The sequence below is a fragment of the Symphalangus syndactylus genome, chromosome 5 (genome assembly GCF_028878055.3).
Source record: "Symphalangus syndactylus isolate Jambi chromosome 5, NHGRI_mSymSyn1-v2.1_pri, whole genome shotgun sequence".
In the NCBI taxonomy this organism is placed as follows: Eukaryota; Metazoa; Chordata; class Mammalia; order Primates; family Hylobatidae; genus Symphalangus; species Symphalangus syndactylus.
Genome location: NC_072427.2, coordinates 50101065 through 50120008, shown reverse-complemented (window position 1 = coordinate 50120008; position 18944 = coordinate 50101065). Strand labels below are relative to the sequence as shown.

General features: G+C 40.7%; 1 long non-coding RNA gene across 4 annotated transcripts in view; it reads right to left on the bottom strand.

Annotated features, from left to right (window-relative positions):
• LOC129482508 (uncharacterized) overlaps window positions 1-18944 on the bottom strand; it is a 186598-nt gene that overhangs the window by 135173 nt on the left and 32481 nt on the right. For all 4 annotated transcript variants that reach the window (XR_008657742.2, XR_008657741.2, XR_008657740.2 and 1 more), the window contains exon 4: window positions 740-877. This is a non-coding gene — a long non-coding RNA (uncharacterized lncRNA). The remainder of the gene's footprint in view (window positions 1-739; window positions 878-18944) is intronic.

Genomic DNA, 18944 nt, shown 5'->3' with positions numbered 1-18944 from the left:
TTGGGAGGCTGAGGCAGGATAATGGCGTGAACCCGGGAGGTGGAGCTTGCAGTGAGCCGAGACCGTGCCACTGCACTCTAGTCTGGGTGACAGAGTGAGACTCTGCCTCAAAAAAAAAAAAAAAAAAAAAATTCTGCTCCGCCCACTTGTTACTCTGGCCAACTCTAGTTTTGGATAATTGAGAAAATAAATGGGTTTTGGTACTCCTTAAATAATAGAGCAAATGAAAAATAAATTCATATAATTCATAATTTATAATGTTTACTATATTTGCATCCAGAGGTTAAGGTGCCAGGAAGAGTCAATTAAGTTCAGACCAAGTTATGATGTCAAATATTCGAATTATGTCTCTACTCTTTAATTTTGAAATAAATTTATATTTACATAAAGTTAAAAAATATTATATAGGATTTCGTCTACCCTACAACTTCCTTTAATGTTGACATCTTATATAACCATAGATAGAATATGTATGAAAACATGGAAATTGATAAAGTTATAAAACTACTAACTGAAGTACAGACTTTATTCATATTTTACCAGTTTTTCTACTGATGTCATTTTTAAGTTTTTGGATTCACTCCAGGATAACGCATTATACTTACTGTCAGATGCATTACTTACTTGTTGCACCATAGCCAATTACCACATAACTCAGAGGCTAAAAAAACCGCACACACACATTACTCACAGTTTCTCTGGGTCAGGAATCCAGATGTAGATGTTGCTGAGGACTCACCTGAAGGATCAGCTGGGGAGGGATCATCTTCCAAGCTTACAGTGGTTGTTAGGAGTCAATTGTTGCCCAGGTAGAGAAGACTTCTGTGGTAACTTTCTCTTGACTCATTAAAAACTTAATAATGATCCTTCATTAATTCTTCATAAAAGAAAATAAAAACAACAGAGGAGAGATTACTGCCTAATGCATTCTATGAGGCAGATTACTCTGATATTACAACTAGACAGAGATATTTTAAGAAAGGAAAATTGTAGGCTGGGCATGGTGGCTCACATCGGTAATCCCAATACTTTGGGAGGCTGACGTGGGTGGATCATCTGAGGTCAAGAATTTGGGACCAGCCTGGCCAATATGGTGAAACCCTATCTCTACTGAAAATACAAAAATTAGCTGAGTGTGGTGGCAGGTTCCTGTAATCCCAGCTACTCAGGAGGCTGAAGCGAAAGAACTGCTTGAATCCAGAAGGTGGAGTGTGCAGTGAGCCAAGACTGTGCCACTACACTCCATCCATCCTGGGCAACAGAGAGAGACTCTGTCTCAAAAATAAATAAATAAATAAATAAATAAGAAGAAGAAAAAAGGAAAATTGTAGACCAATATGTCTTATGAATACTGAGGCAATAATCCTCAAAGAAATAACCAAATAATTCAGGTTCCTAAAACACGTTTATACACTCTGACTAAGGGTACTTATGTCAGGATTGTAAGTTTGATAAAATATATAAAAACAATTAGTGTAATACATTTTATTAATAGATGGAAAAACAAAAGCCTCATGATGACCTCCAAGGATATGTAATAAGCATTTGAAAAATCCCAAACCTACTCACGGTAAAAACACGAAAAAATTATGCATGAAAGGGAATGTTCTTTACTTGAAAACAGACATCCATGAGAAGCTCACATAACAACACATGGTATCAAGAAAGTCTCAGTAATTTTTCCAAGATTAAAAACTTAAAAAGGTTATCCACTACCACCATTCTATTATAAATTGTAATTGAGGATATAGTCAATAAGTTACACTAAAAATATAAATATAACACTATCAGAATTAAAATAAATGAATCAGGCTGGGTAGGGTTGCTCACGCCTGTAATCCCAGCACTTTGGGAAGCCGAGAGAGGTGGATCACCTGAGGTCGGAAGTGCCAGACCAGACTGGCATGGTGAAATCCCATCTCTACTAAAAAAATACAAAAGTTAGCCAGGCATGGTAGCGGGTGCCTATAGCCCCAGCTACTCAGGAGGCTGAGGCAGGAAAATCACTTGAACCTAGGAGGTGGAGGTTGCAGTGAGCCAAGATCATGCCACTGCACTCCAGCCTGGGCAACAGAGCAAAACTCCATATCAAAAACTAAATAAAAGAAATCAAACTGTCTCTATGTACCAGTAAAATGATCTAGTATATACAAAATCCTAAGGAATCCACTAATATAAGATTAGAACATAAAATTCAGTAATGTTGTAGTACATAAGGTCAATAAAAAACAATTGCATTCTATTATACTGCAAATCAGCTGAAAAATGAAACTCAAAAAACAATTCCACTTAATATAGCTTGGAACCCTGTACAAGGCAACTGTACACTGGGCCTCATTTCTGGCCCCCAGTGATTTCTGAGGAAGGGGTGAATTGAACAGGCAAGGAGTGATCTACTCTTACCATGGCCACCTGGAATCCTGGCAGCACCCCATGACCACCAAGGACACTTGAGCTTGCAGGGAGAGCTGTTTAGAGAGGTAATAAGGGTAGGACTCCAGCCTGTGTAGAGCCCAGAGGGTTTGTTGCTGGAATGTCTGTAGTGGAGCACAAGCAGGGATGCCCATTACCCAAGGCTCACTGTGCTCCCCTAGGAGACTTCAGTCTTAGGTCAACTGTTGGACTTGAACACAGCAGGGTGATCTTGCCTGTGAGATGGGGTATTTCAATCTCAGTAACCCCTATCTGCTGGCTTCTCCTAGAGCCCCAGCTTGGCTGCACTCGCTTGTAGTGCAGCCTCACATGCCTAACTAAGCTGCCTCCCAGGGGCCCACATCATACCTGCTTCACTGCAGCCTGTGCTAGACTGTCAGGGAGCTCCAGCAAAGTGGTCCCTGTTGGCATACACCCAGTCCACCCACACCCAAACCTGACTACAGCCTCCCCCATGCCACTTTGCTGGCATGCACTTGCCCACAGTCACCTTGCTACCACTTTGCCAGCACACGTGTGCATGTGGGCAGACCTCACCTTCTCTCCTCCACCTGCCCGTGTGTGCACATGCACCTCTCTGGGCCACTGCTGCTGGCATGAGTGTACCCCCTGCCTCCCCCTGACTGTGTCGCCATTGCTGGTGTGAATGTACCCATGGGGGCCAGCAGTCCAGCAACCACCAGTGCCCTATCCCAGCTGAGGCATGTGCTCTTCAGTGTGCTGTCACTGCTGCTGACACGTGCAAATGAGCATGGATTCTGCCATCGCCACCCTGATAGAGTGCTTTAGCCAGCACCACCCATTGGAGTGTTCTGGCCAGTCGTTCATAAATATCTTGCCCTTCCAGTGCAGCAGGTTCCTAACTTTGACAGGACAGAGAACAAAGCTGGAGGCTGGATATCAGCCTCACAGAGTTAGAGCACACATCCCAGGAGTACTGAACTCAGCCTAAAATCTTCCAGAAATAAAGCCAATTGACTTAACCCACCATATACCACAATCAAATCCCCAGGGGCATCAAAGAAGATAAAAGCAAAATAACTCATCCAAAGGACAATAATTACAAAGACTGAAGGAACATCAGCCAACTTCCCAAATAATGGTTCTTAACCAGGTTGAAATGGCTGAAATGACAGAAATAGAATTCAGAACATGGATAGGAACAAAGATAATCAATATTCAGAAGAAAGTCAAAACCCAATCCAAGGTTTCTAAGGTATAAAATAAAATGATACAAAAGATAAAAGACAAAATTGGCATTTTAAGACATAACAAAACTCATCTGATAGAGCTGAAAAAATTCACTTCAAGAATTTCAGAATATAACGGCCACTATTAACAGGAGAATCAACCAAGCATAGAAAAGAACATCAGAGGCCGGGCGCGGTGGCTCACGCCTGTAATCCCAGCACTTTGGGAGGCCAAAGCGGGTGGATCACGAGGCCAGGAGATTGAGACCATCCTGACTAACACAGTGAAACCCTGTCTCTGCTAAAAATACAAAAAATTAGCCGGGCATGGTGGCGGGTGCCTGTAGTCCCAGCTACTTGGGAGGTTGAGGCAGGAGAATGGTGTGAACCTGGGAGGCAGAGCTTGCAGTGAGCTGAGATTGCATCACTGCCCTCCAGCCTGGGTGACACAGCAAAACTCCGTCTCAAAAAATAAAAATAAATAAAGAATCTCAGAGCTCAAAGACTGGTCTCTGAAATAGCTCAGATGAAAATTTTTAAAAAGGTGAAAGAATAATAGACAAAACCTCCAAGAAATATAAGATTATGTATAGAGACCAAATTATGGCGTATTGGTGTCCCTGAAAGAGGAGTGAAAGAAAGCCACTTGGAAAACATTCCAGGATATTATCCAAGAAACTTTTCCCAAACTCGTTAGAGAGACCAACATTTAAATTCAGGAAATTCAGAGAAATTTTGTCAGATACTACACAAGACAACCATCCCTAAGACACTTAGTCAACAGATTCTCCAAGGTTGAAATGAAAGAAACAATGTTAAAGGGAACTAGAGAGAAGGTGCAGGTTACCCACAAAAGGGAACATTATCACACAGTGGACCTTTCAGCAGAAACCTTACAAGCCTGAAGAGACTGCAGGAAGTGGGGGTGACGGGGTGGGGCAGGGTGTATATTTAGCACTCTTAAAGAAAAGAATTTCAACCAGGAATTTCACATGTAATCAAACTAAGCTTCATAAGTGAAGGAGAAATGAGATTATTTTCAGACAAGCAAATGCTAAGGTAATTCATTACCACCAGATCTGCCTTACATGAGACCCAATGGGAGTGCTAAACATGGCAAGGCCATTACCAGTCACTACAGAAACACACTTAAGTACATAAAGCATTAACACTATAAAGTAACCATACAAAAAAGTATTCATAATAGCCAGGTAACACAATCACAGGATTAAATCTATACATATCAATATTAATCTTGAATGTGAACAGGCTAAATTCCCTAATTAAAAAGTACAGAGTGGCAGGTTCAGTACAGAAGCACGACTCAACTGTATGCTGGCTTCAAGAGACCCACTTCATATGTACTGACACTCAGGCTCAAAGTAAAGGGATGAAGAAAAATCTACCAAGCAAATGGAAAATAGAAAAAAGCAGAGGTTACTATTCTAATTTCAGGCAAAAACAAAAAAAGACTAAAAAAAAAAAAGATAAAAAGACAAAGAAAGGGTAAAGGGTTCCATTTAACAAGAAGATCTAACTATGACAAATATATATGCACCTAACACTGAAGCAAGCAGATTCATAAAACGAGTTCTTAGAGACCTAGAAGACACTTCGATAATCACAAAATAATAGCTGCAGACTTCCAAACCCCACTGACAGTATTAGACAGACCATCAACTTGGAAAACTGATGAAGATATTTATGACCTGAAGTTGACACTTAACCAAATAGACCTAATGGACATCTAAGGAACACTTCACCCCAAAACAACAGAATATACATTCTTCTGAACACATGGCACATACGCTAAAATTGAACATACACTCAGCGATAAAACAATCCTCAGCAAATTAAAAAACCTGAAATTATACAAACCACATTCTCAGAATAGAAACCAATACCAAGAAAATCACTCAAAACCATACAGTTACAAGGAAATTAAGCAACCTTCTTCTGAATGATTTTTGGGTAAATAAAGAAATTAAGGCAGAAATCAAGAAATTCTTTGAAACTAATGACAGCAAATATGCAACATACCAGAATCTCTGGGACACAGATAAAGCAGCATTAAGGGATAAGTTTATAACATTAAACACCCACATCAAAAAGTTAGAAATATCTCAAATTAACAATCTAATATCACTCTTAGAGGGACTAGAGAAACAAGGACAACCAACCCCACAGCTAGGACAAGACAAAAAATAACCAAAATCAGAGCTGAACTGAAGGAAGTTGGGATGTGGAAAACTGTATGAAAAACCACACAAATTTAGAAGTTGTTTCATGGAAAGAATAAACAAGATTGTGATATAGTTTGGATCTGTAACCTCACAAAATGTCATGTTGAATTGTAATCCCCAATGCTGGAGATGGGGAATGGTTGGAGGTGATTAGATCATGGAGATGGTTTCTCATGAATGGTTTAGCATCATCCCGTTGGTGCTGTTCTTGTGATGCTGAGTTATCATGAGATATGGAGCATCTCCCCTTCTCTATCCCTTGCTCCTTCTCTGACCATGTATGATGCCTGTTCCTCCTTTGCCTTCTGCCATGATTGGAAGCGTCCTGAAGCCTCCCCAAAAGCAGAAGCCACAACTTGAACCATAAGCCAATTAAACCTCTCTTCTTTATAAATTACCCAGCCTCTTTATATTAATGTGAGAATGAACTAATATAAAAATTGTTACTGGGGAGTGGGACATTGCCATAAAAATACCTGAAAATATGGAAACAGCTTTGGAACTGGGTAATGGGCAAAGGTTGGAAGACTTTAGAGGACTCAGAAGAATACAGAAAAATAAGGGAAAATTGGAAACTTCTTAGAGACTTGAATGATTGTGACCCAAATGCTGATAGTCATATGAACAGAGATGGCCAGGCTAATGAGGTCTCAGGTGGAAATGAATAACTTACTGGGAACTGAAGCAAAAATCGCTTTTGTCATGCCTTAGCAAAGAACTTGGCCACACTGTGTCCTGGCCCTAGGGATTTGTGAAACTTTGAACTTAAGAATGATGATTTAGTGTATCTGGCGGAATGCATTTCTAAGTAGCAAAGCATTCACCATGAGGCCTGCCTGCTTCTAACAGCCTGTGCCTATGTGTGTGAGCAAAAAATGACCTAATGTTGGAACTTATATTTAAAGGGGAAGCAGAGTGTAAAAGTTTGGAAAATTTGCAGCCTACTCATATGGTAGAAAAGTAAAGCCCATTTTCAGGGGAGGAATTCAAGAAGGCTGCAGAAATTTACATAAGTAAAAAGGAGCTATATGCTAATAGCCAAGACAATTGCAAGAAGGCCTTGAACACATTTTAGAGACCTTTGTAGCAGCCCCTCTCATCACAGGCTTGGATGCCTAGGAGTATAGAATGGTTTCATGGGTGAGGTCCAAGGTCCTGCTGCCCATTGCAACCTCTTGTTACTGCTCCCTGCATCCCAGCTGTTTCAGCTCTAGCCATGGTTTAAATGGGTCTAGGTCCAGTTAAGGCCACTGCTTCAGAGGGTGTGAGCTATAAGTCTTGGTGGCTTCCACATGGTGCTAAGCTTGCAGGTACACAGAGTGCAAGAGCTGAGGCTTGGCAGCCTCCACCTAGGTTTCAGAGGATGTATGGAATGTATGGAAAAGTGTGTGTGTCCAGGCAGAAGATTACTGCAGCGGCAGAACCCTCATGGAGAACCACCACTAGGGTAGTGCAGACAGGATATGTTGGGTTGGAGTTCACATGCAGAGTCCCTGCCTAGTGGAATCGTGAGAAGGGGGCCCTTCTCCAGTCCTCCCTTCAGTCCTCCAGACTCTGAAATGGTAGGCCCACTGAAGCTTGCACGTTGTGCCTGGAAAAGCCACAGGCACTCAACACCAGTCCACGAGAGCAGCCACAGGGGTTAAACCTTGCAAAGCCATAGGGGCATGGCTGTGAAAGGCCTTGGGAGCCCATCCCTTGTATCAGTGTGCCTTGGATATGGGACCTGGAGTCAAAGGATATTATTTTGGAGCTTTAAGATTTAATGACTACCCTGCTGGGTTTCAGACTTTCATGGGGCCTATACCCTCTTTCTTTTGGCTGGTTTCTCCCTTTTGGAACAGGAATGTTTACCAAATGCCTATAGTTCCACTGTATCTTGGAAGTAACTAGCTAGGTTTTTTTGTTTGTTTTTTGACACAGTCTCACTCTGTCTGCCCAGGCTGGAGTGCAGTGGCGCGATCTTGGCTCACTGCAACCTCTGCTTCCTGGGTTCAAGCAACTCTCGTGTCTCAGCCTCCTGAGTAGCTGGGATTACAGGTGTGTGCCACCATGCCTGGCTAATTTTTTTTTTGGTAGAGACAGGGTTTCACTATGTTGACCAGGCTAGTCTCATAAAACCCGACCTCAAGTGATCTGCCCACCTTGGCCTCCCAAAGTGCTGGGATTAGAGGCATGAGCCACTATGCCCAGCCTAAATCGTTTTTGATTTTACAGGACCATAAGTGAAAGGGACTAGCCTTGTCCCAGAGGAGACTTTGAACTTTGGACTTTTGAGTTAATGCTGGAATAAGACTTTGAAGGAATGTTAGGAAGGCAAAATTGTATTTTGCAAAGTGAGAACATGAGACTGGGGGTCCAGGAGTGGAATGATATGGTTTTGATCTGTGTCAACAACAAATCTCATGTCAAATTATAATCCCCAATGTTGGAGGTGGGGCCTGCTAGGAGGTGATTGGATCATGGGGGCAACTTCTCATGAATGCTTTATCACCATCCTTTTGGTGCTGTTCTTGTAATTGTGATGTGAATGTATTAGCTTAGTGGCAAGTAAAATCAGATTAAATTGAATACAGTTTCAGTTATATTAATACCAATGACTAGAAAAAAGCATTGTAGTACCCATTTTGCAGAAAGTGTGGCAACAAATCTAGGTCTAGCGACAATTTGGAATAAGTTTGGCAATTGTGTATAATTGTAACTCTCCTCTTTTCCTGCAGTCCAATAAATATTTTGCATGTCCATTGGCCACCATGTCCTCATAGGAGACAGTGGTGTCATTAAGTCTAGTGCTCACTTTGTAAGGTATAATGTTTGTGTCATTTTCTTCCTTATCCTTTAAGAGGCTTAAAGTTATCTGATTAAATTAAGAGGGGAAGTTGCTCTTATTGACTTTCTTGTTGATTTAAATTAAAACATGTCAGGCTAACAGGTTGTTGAAATGCAATCATTTTATCCAAAGTTTTAAATTATTTTTATAGTAGTCAATTAAATCTCTATATATATCCTGCTGCTATGGGATTATAGAATAGGTGAAAAGTCCATTCTATATCCCATTTATCTGCCAATGCCTGTGTAATTCTTCATGCAAAATGAGTTCCCTTATCACTTTCAATTATTTTAGGATTCCATAGTGAGCTATCATATATTCTAAGGCTGAGATGGTATATTTGGCAGATGGATGGCTAACCACTATTATTAGGTTAATCTCTGCATATGTATCAACCATTGTTACTGCATATTTTTATGGCTGGGATAATTTAATTATTCTATAAAATCTATCTGGAAGCACAAGTTGAAGGTGCTAGGTTTGTACCTATCTATGGATGTAGAATAGCTCTACTTTAGATCAGCTTTACATTGCTCACAATTACTTTTGGCCTTTTGAATTTTGGTGCCATCTTGCTTTCAGTTTCTCATGGCCACCTGTACACTGAGCATGCGCCTAATCTCCTTTTTCCTTACGTAGTTACAGTTGTGTTTATGGGGTGTCAGCTGCTTTTGGTGTCTGTTTAACTTTAAAGTCATCTCCCTATTTAATTATAATTGTTTGGTACTTGTGGTATTTCCCATTCCTTGTCTCATTTTCTTTTGAGTTGAAGATGTAGTACTGAGTATCATGCGTTTTCTGATTTTTTGTGTAGCTTTAATTGGGGTATGTTTTGTGTGTTAATGGTTATGATTTCTGATAATGCATCTACGTGGTTATATGATTTTGTGGTTTCTGAATTATCTTTTTGCTGCACCAAGATAAGAATATCACAATTCTGTTTCACAATTCACATAGTTTCTCCCAATAAAATTTGGACGATATACTTTTAGAATTATTTTTTAAATTATTTTGTTTCCATGTTTGTAACCACCGGGTTATGCCATTTGGAACTGTCATGAGTCTGCGAAAATGTAAATTTTATTTTGATTTTCTGATACTGAGTGTCTGACTGCTAGAATACCTGCAATCAGTTCTGCATGCTGTGCAGAGAGTAACTGACCTGCCTCCTTCAGGATTGTGTGGTCCTGGGGTCTGAGCGCTGCTTTGTCCATTGGGTCTGGCCTTGGGTCACAGAGGCTGATCTGTCTGTAAACCAGGTGTTGGGCAAGACATTTAGACAAGACGAGGCCCCATTTTCCTAGATTGGCGTGGATTGTCCCTGTGCTTCGAATACATTCTGGCAAGCCTATTTCAGTCTTGACAGTCTCCTCCGTGAGGAGACCTGGTTGATCCTTACAGACAGTGTCTCCACCTTGGATTTACCATTTCCATGCAAGCAATGTTGAACAATTTTATCCAGTGAAGGAGAGGCATGTGACATCTAATTGTAATGTTGTTGCCAGTCAGAGGCTCCGTTTCTTAAGGCTTCATGCCTAAGCCATACATATTTTCCAAATAGGCTGAATTTGTTCTTAGAGTATGGGAATTTTATTGTCCAAAATCCCACTGGTAGAAAGGTTTTAGAACTTGATTTCTTTTTACACAGTGACCATGGACCGTGTTCTACATTCATCACTCATTAGAATTTCCAACCAAGTTGTGAATCAGAAGATGCATAATGCAGAGCTTGGGATGTGGTAATGTAGTCTTTGAGTGATTCAAGTGCTTATCCTTGTTCTTGTCTCTAGGGGAAATTTTGGGATTTTCTAGTTATCTTAGATATTGGTTTTAGGATGATGTTTCAAGAAGATATATGTTGTCTCCAGTTACCAAATAAAAACCTATTATTCTTTGTGCTTCCTGCTTATTGGTGCCTAAGGGCTTTTATCATTGTGGTCATTATTTTTCTCCCTTCTGACAACCATTGTACTCTTAAAAATTTACAATTAGTGTCCGGGCCTATGGTTTTCTCTATATTAATAGTCCATCTCAGTGATCTTAAGTGTGTTACTAATTGTCATGTTTCCTGTTTAAGATTCTGCTCGTCATTGTTTTAGCATTGTAATGTAATCTATGTATTATATTATTAGTGATCTGTATTTTAATTGGTTTATATGTAATGATAAAATGGAGTGAGCTATTTAAATATCCTTGCAGTGAGCTTTTAAATCGGTATTATTTGCCTTCGTAGGTGAAAGTGGTATATTCCTGGCTTTCCTTAACTATTGGCATGGCAAAGAGAATGTCTGAAATATCTATGGTTACATAGTAGTTTCCATTGTACTCAGTGATCTTATTAATGACTTCTTCAACATCTGATAATGTTCCTGTCATTTTAGTTGAGACTTTATTTAAATTTTTCTAGTCAACAGCTACTGTGATTTCAGAACGGGCCATAATGGAAAAGTAATTTGAAATACCCATTGTAATAATATGTTCTTTGAGGATTTCCAGAATTTTGCTGTTACTTTTTTATACCCTCCCTTTAATGGGTATTGTTTAGTGTATGTAGCCTGGTGGGTTGTAGACAGTGTTACAGGTTTCATTTTAATCTGTGATAGATTAGAGAATTTTCACTCCTTTAGTATTTTTTTTTTTTTTTTTTTGAGATGTAGTCTCACTCTGTTGCCCAGGCTGGAGTGCAGTGGCACGATCTCGGCTCACCGCCAGCTCTGCCTCCCAGGTTCACGCCATTCTCCTGCCTCAGCCTCCCGAGTAGCTGGGACTACAGGTGCTCACCACCACGCCTGGCTAATTTTTCCTCAAATTTTTCCTTTGTTTCCTCAAAGTACTTTATATGGACATTTGTGTCAGAGTGTGCTGCATTGTATCTAATAAGGCTTATTTGTAATTTGGTGTCTAAAAGAAACGTGTATATATATGCATATTTATTTGTATAGCTATTGTATATCTGTTCTGTTATCCTTAGGTTTGAGCGTTTTAGCCCATACTTGGAGGGGTTTCTAGTTGCTTAATTTTGTCTTTTGTTGTTTCTGTTTTTTAAATTTGTTGGTTCAGACTTGGACGATTTTTTTTTTTTTTTATGGCGTTTCACTCTTGTCCCCCAGGCTGAATTGCAATGGTGCCATTTCGGCTCACTGCAACCTCTGCCTCCCAGGTTCAAGTGGTTCTCCCACCTCAGCCTCCTGAGTAGCTGGGACTACAGGCGCCCACCACCACGCCTGGCTAATTTTTTGTATTTTTAGTAGAGACAGGGTTTGACTGTGCTAGCCAGGATGGTCTCGATCTCCCGACCTCGTGATCAGCCCGCCTCAGCCTCCCAAAGTGTTGGGATTACAGGTGTGAGCCACTGCGTCCAGCCTCCTTTAGTTTCTTAATAGGCCGCCATAGGTTAAAAAGTTTTGGAATCAGATGCATTCCCATTATGTTTTCTAATTTTGGTGAACAGTATAAAGTGCAAGCAATAAGTTTAGGTAATAGATTGTATAGAAGCAGAAATTTAGGAGCCTCCAGTTGTTTCCTCAAAGTACTTTATATGGACGTTTGTGTCAGAGTGTGCTGCATTGTATCTAATAAGGCTTATTTGTAATTTGGTGTCTAAAAGAAACGTGTATATATGTGCATATTTATTTGTATAGCTATTGTATATCTGTTCTGTTATCCTTAGGTTTGAGCGTTTTAGCCCGTACTTGGAGGGGTTTCTAGTTGTTTAATTTTGTCTTTTGTTGTTTCTGTTTTTTAAATTTGTTGATTCAGACTTGGACGATTGGAAGGTTTTTTTTGTTTTTGTTTTTTTTTGATGGCGTTTCACTCTTGTCCCCCAGGCTGAATTGCAATGGTGCCATTTCAGCTCACTGCAACCTCCGCCTACCAGGTTCAAGTGATTCTCCCACCTCAGCCTCCTGCGTAGCTGGGATTACAGGCACATGCCACCATGCCTAACTAATTTTTGTATTTTTAGTAGAGACGGGGCTTTGCCATGTTGGCCAGGCTGGTTTTGAACTCCTGACCTCAGATGATCTGCCTGCCTCAGCCTCCCAAAGTGTTGTGATTCCAGGCATGAGCCACCGCACCCGGCTAGATGTTTGGAAAATCTTTACTCATTATTTTGGCATCTGGGCTGGGCCTTAAATGGCCCTGTTTCCTTGTGTCCTTGGTTGCTAATTATTTTGTTTATGCTGTGAATTATTTTGTCTGGCTTGCAAATTTATCTGCCTTGGTTTATTTTGCAAGGGTAAGGTAGGCCAATTTTTAATGAATTTTGAGACTTTTGTATTGAATATAAAGAATTTCAGTCCCTTCCTGGGTTTATTTCTTGGTGCTTTTATTAAGTTTGCTATAAATATTACCTTAGGAGTTCCTGAAGAATCTGCCAAAATTTGAACATTTCTAGTCTATGTTTTATGGTTCTCAGTGCTGAGACTGTTAATTTAGGAGACTTTCAGGTTAGGTGGTACTCAGAAGTGATCTCTTCACTTGAAGCTACAATTTCAAATGGGTGGCATATTCATTGTATCTATCACATACCAATTGATGTGTATTGGTAGCCAAAAATGGCTAATTTTCTTGTATTTCTGTGTGCCTCATATCAAATCATTGCATTTAAGCCCATCTCCAAATATTGTGGGGTCTAAGTATGGTTGGATGGATCTCCAGGCTAATGTGATTCACTACCAGAGAGACAGGGCATGCCTTGGGTGATTTTTCATCTTTAGAGATGGGTTTTCTGCTAGTGTAGTGATCTGATGCATTTCTGTGCCTGACAGTACTATGGTGTTTGGTCCATTATCCCATAGATGGACTGGCCAGTCTGCATCTGTGGTTTGTCTTTGGCAAGAATCGGTTCTTATTTTTGGAATTCTTCTCTGGTGTATTCTTTGTTCTCACTGATATACTGTGGTCTGTGATTTCCATGGTTACAATCTGTGATTCTTTTTCTAGTTGTTATGGGCCTTGCCACATAATCTCACCAGGAACCATCATAATCTACTGAGTCCTCTGGATGTGGGTGCTTTGATCCCAGGGATTCATTATTAAATGTGATATATGAGAAGAATTTACTTTCCTTAAAATTATATGAGCTATCTCTTTGCCCTTCTGGTGATTCCTGTCAATACAAGAGATGTTTACATGAACAGTTCAGGAATTTCTTCCCTTGGGGTATTGCTAATCAAAAGTTTTACATTTTTAGGCTTTCTCATGACGGACCATAGATCCTCAGGGGTTTGTACAGTAAGAGTTTTCCTGGCTTCCAAAACTATTGGGCGCTTAGAGTCTTCAATGCTGAGAACTGTGTTTGGCCTATGAGTCCTCTGGCATGCCTGCTCGATTTCGGTCCTAGAGCCCATATTATGCAATATTATTTGCAAATTTATATAGTTTCTTAATAATAAATATTTTACTTTATCACCTTAACCAACCTCACACATGGAGGTTATGCAATAATTAACTTTCCTTTCTTTCAACCAAGTAAAAAATTTGTTTTGCCAGCCTTCTATTGATAAGTTAAGTTCCTGCTCAGTATGAGCCCTTGGGCTCCACCAGCTTCCTAGCTTCGCATCAGCCAAGACCTTGTCAGATTTTGTATTTGCATGACATGGGTAGGTTCCATCCTATTATCTATGGCTTTCCTTGGGGAGCCAGGCTTTCAAGACTAAGTGAGATTATATCTCTTTTTAGACAGTGTGGTAGTTTCTTTGGCCAACTGACTCGATTTCTAATTAAGGTTTTATGAGTGTCCTGGCTTTAGAAATCTCCTTAATGTGGCCAATCATAGGTATCTGATTATAAATGCCAGTTTATTTTAGTTTCGGGAATTTGTCTAACCATGGAAAACAGTTGCTATGTCAATTGTTGTGAGTGGCACAAGGTCAGACATAAGCTGGTCCATGAACATTTGTGTCTTTCCACAAGGTCAGATATTCATTGATGCTGTTCCAATTGTAAAAGCCACAAGCTACATGGAGTTCCTAAGGAGGCAAATCTCCTTACTATTATCTATTAATTCCATAGCCAGAGCCATGGAGTCTCAAGCCAATCCACAAGTCAGTCAATATTGCAACCCGTACATAGGAGTATACTAAATCAATAAATAGGTGTAACAGATCAAAAATCCCACATAAAATAACACTTAACATCAAAAGAAAAGAAGATAGAAAAAGAGGTTAACAAATCCATTCAAGAATAGTGACATGAACAAGAAGAGTGTCCTGCACTAATCCAGAAGGTCTTCAATGTCTTGAAAGTAAGAAGACTTGATGTGAGCAGAGGCTTTGGTGGCAGATGTTAGATGCTGATCATGAGTGGAAGCAAGATTGTGTGTATGGAAACAACCATGTCCAGATAATTAAGTCCTGCTTTTTAAAAATGGTCCTTGATTCCTCTTGTGTGGACCTATAGTAAAGGGTTGTGCCTTTATTTGGGTGGCTGTAGTCTCTATTGATTAGGTGAACATCTGGTTCTTTCTGGCATGATATGTCTTTTGAAATAAAAGATGGAGTCTTTTTCTAAGATGGAATCACATATGTCAATGGTCCTCTATACCTGACAGGAATCTGTACTTGGTGTGAAGTGGGGGGTTAGAATGACAGAGAAAGGGAGGCAAACAGAAGCATCCAAGTCCATGACACTGCAAGTCGGCCAGCCTAAAAGTCCCTGCCTATCTCCTCCCTTGTTCCTCTTGAGACAAACCAACCCTGGTAATTCTCAGGGACATCCCCAGAGGGCAGTGACCATCCTCAATTGTTCTGACTTTGATCCTAACAGAAAGACCAAGTGGGCTGGAGTAACATTTTAAGAAAATAGATCCAGACATTTAAAATTAGTCCACACAGAATGAATTCTTGGAGGAGCTGCTCCTGCCTCATTTATTGACCTTCCCTCCCTCCTGGCCCAGTCCTTCCATGGTCTGCCCTTCCTGCTCCTGCCTTCTCACACAACTCATCCCAGTAGTCTTTCAAACCCACTGCCCTCTTCTCATGCCCTGGCCTGTGCCATGGACACACTTATTCATACTTTCATGTTAACAAAATGGCTGGGCTTTGTGTTCCAGAAAGGAATCTCAGTGTACTGTCTACAGGAATCAATGCTCTCTGTGTCTTTCACAGTTAGAACAAACTACACCCATAACAGAGACATACAGAGCTCTGCAAGCATGAGATTCTGAGCAACTTTTGTCTCATCATTCCCAGAAAACTCCATTCCTCTCCTTTACAACTAGAGGCAGTTCAGAGAAAATTTCTGAAAAGACTAAAACAGAGAATGTGTAAAATCTTTCTTTACTAAAAGAGTAGTATTCTCATTCAATTTAGAAAAGCGTGCTGCATGAAAAGATGAAAATAGTTGAAAATATATTTCATAATATAATTATGAATGAATCATTAGACACAAGATTAAAGGCATTAATACACAATACAAAAGTAGAAATGTGGCTGTGGATAATGTTTCTGACCAAAAAAATTAATTTTTACAGAAATATTAAAGGTATTTGCATGCAAAACCTAAACTAAGAACAAATATTTCAAGGAATTGTCTGAAGTAGAAGCGTGTCATTGATCAGAAAGCAGAATGATTGTTAAATGGCCTCAATTTTTATACAAAAGAATGGAAATCCTTAAATAACCTTAGAAGGAAGGAAGAAAGCAGTTGGGCCTGCAGACCCACAGCAAGGCTATGGATTCAGCTCTGCCTTCTCCTCCACGACCCTTGGTGGGCATAGTCTGAAGGAGGAGGATCTCACCTAATAGGTCCTCTGCACTTGCGCAGGAGGCACACAGGGATATCCGTAGACTCCTGCCCTGTTCACTATTGCTGCTTACAAAGAAATTTTCCTAGACTCCGGAAAGCAGAGAAATAAAATCAGGAGGCATGAAGTTGAATGAAATTCATTTAGAATATACTAATAACACAGGGAATGGTGTGGGGGTTTTCTAAGATGCACAGGACCTTAGAGACATAAGCATGAACAGCATTATTTTAGAGTTCTGTTCCATGAAAGGGACATATATGCAAAGCAGCCCCCAAATGCTGAAGGAGCTGAGAAACCAATGGTTGAAGCAAACAATCCAGTTTGTCAATTTTGTACTTTTGCAAGGAAAGGCCTGCAACAATCATATAGAAGTATCTACACATATTTCTGTCCCAAGTGTACTGGGAGTGGTCCAATGTAGTCTATCTCCCAGTCCCTCACAGGAGTGACTGTCTAATGTAGATGTCCAGGTGTATGTGGGAGGTGGTGGGGGTGCAGGCAGGAGCAAACTAAGCCATTTGTTACCATTGCCACTAAATCTGTATAGCATAGGGGCAAGTCCCTTCCCTTGGCTATTTGCCAGCCCACTCATGCACTGTGATGTCTGTCCATCATGTTTATGTACCCAACCAGCTAGCTCAGAAGATTGAGATATAGTGTTCTGATTTTTGTTAGGATATCAGCTTTCACATTACCTGGGAATGAATCTGACTAGTTTACTAAAATATGATACACAATTAGGCTTGCAGTGGGTTCTTGTAACCTTTCTCAAATGTCTTTCCACATAGCAGCTCCCCACATGGGTTTTATTTTAAAGTCCATGCTATTCGCCCAGGGCCTATTCAGCAAGCGAAGTCATAAGACCCTTTAATACTGCCCAACTATCTGTACAGAGAACAGTCAGCCGTGGCTCATGAGTACAAGCCAACTGTGCAGCTCAGAGTTTTGCCCACTGACTGCTTTGCTGCATTCCCATTTCAAACCCAACAGTATTTGTCTGTAATTGCACAGTTACCACCATACATACACAATGGTTACCCCGGCTCCATCCATCTAAGTGCCAAGTATTTTCAGGAATAGGGGCTGTGCCTTTGTGTACCATTAGAGGCATCTCCAGTGGGGGCTCCACAACAGGGGCAGCACTGGTCTCATAGTATGCATTAGAGAGCCCTAAGAGAGCATGCATCTCCCAAGGGACCCATGGAGAGGACACTGCAGGTATGCATGCCACTTTTGTGAAGTGGTGCCTTGAGAGATAACTAATACAGGCTTGAAAAACAACCCTTCTATCCAGCCCTTAATAGAGAGATCTGTTCTCATTGTTACTGGCAAATGATCAGTTACAGGTTCAATGTGCTAGAAGGCTTTACATACTCCCAGGGCCTGTTGTTCAATTGGAGAACAGTGGATTTCAGCACACTCCCATAGGCTGTGACCAGAATCCTAGAAGAACTGCTTTGCTATGCTGAACATGCCAGAGGATCTCTCTTGTCCCCTCAGGATTTATGGTCACAACTAAAGATATTTGTATCCCAGTAAGAAGGAAACCTAAGGCTTGTGCCCAAGCCTCTAATATTTTAGCCTTCTCAAATGCTTCTTCTAGTTCTTTATCCCAGAACCAACTAGTTCCCCTCTTAACTAGTGAGTACAGGGGATGCAAACATTGAGCTAAATATGAGATGAAAGCCCACGAGTATCCCAAAAGATCCAGGAAACTTTGTATCTGTTTAACTGTTTTTGGCATGGAAAATTGTTGAATTTTCTCAATGACTAAGCCTGGAATAGGTGTGTCTTACTTGACCAAGTGACCCTGAGGAACTTTGCAGCCAGTTCTGGGCCTTGTATCTTTTGTGGGTTGATGGCCCATCCTCTGGATTGAAGAAGGGTGCACAAAACATCTCGGTGTTGCTGTAGCAATTACAAGTCTTCAGAAGTTAGAATATTATCGATATAATGCCTGTGAGTCAGGATGAAGGGGTGCTAAAGAAGGCAATAGCTAAATCTAACACAGCATGATAACTGCCTGTGTTTTGTATTATTTGCTCAATAACTTGAGGTATATTTGGCACAGCAGTCCAAACCCATAGGTAGAATCCCCCCACAGATGTTTGTAAAGTTCATCCTAAAAGGACATCCATACCCAAGATGTCTTCTGAAGTAAGTGAGATACAGACAAGAGAGTAAGCAAGGAGGGACTCCAGACAAAACTAAGGAGGAGAGGAGTTTGTTTCACTCAGATTTTTTACCCCACAACCATGTATAGCTCCCCACTTGCTAGGGTGTCTCTCTGGATTTCCATGAATTAAGATACAATCTGCACCTGTGCCCACTAAAGCTAAGGTTCTTTTTGTGCTTTTTTGGACTCCGATAGTCAGCTCCAAATGGGGCCTCTGGTTGCCCCCTATTGCTCTTACACAGAGGCAGCCTTGACCCCACCCATGATCTCCAGGCTGCAGAGGAGTCCACCCCTGAATGCAGAAATTGGTGTTCTTTTACCC